This window comes from Oncorhynchus clarkii, chromosome 5 (assembly GCF_045791955.1).
Source record: "Oncorhynchus clarkii lewisi isolate Uvic-CL-2024 chromosome 5, UVic_Ocla_1.0, whole genome shotgun sequence".
NCBI classification, from domain to species: domain Eukaryota; kingdom Metazoa; phylum Chordata; class Actinopteri; order Salmoniformes; family Salmonidae; genus Oncorhynchus; species Oncorhynchus clarkii.
In genome coordinates, this window is record NC_092151.1 from 59,519,197 (window position 1) to 59,519,659 (window position 463).

Consider the following 463-nt stretch of genomic DNA (forward strand, 5'->3'; position numbering starts at 1 on the left):
CAAACCTCAAAACCCTGCCATTCCCACTAATATCAGCTTGGTGAGGGGAAACTACGTCAATGCAACCTCATTAGATCTGTCCTTTGATGTATCTGGAGCTGCTAAGCATCCTGTATTAGTGGCTTGGATGGCCCGTCCAACAATAGCCTACAGACATCTTCACTAAGCAATCACAACTTGATAACTCTCTCTTTTTCTTTCGTTCTCTTTCTCTCAATCTCTCTCGCTCTGGCTCACTCATAACAGAGCCTAAACCTATTCTTGAGCAGGACAAGAAGTGTGTTAACCCTTGTACTGTATGTCAACACTTCCATCCACAAGGTTAAATGTGGAAACAGGCCTTGTGTTTCTCTCTCCTGTCTGATCGGTCTTTTTTTTCAGTGAAAACATAGCAACCCAAATAAGGAGATTGGCTGAAGGCTGCTGTGTGAGTGAGTGTGTACAGCGGGCCAAGACATTCTTT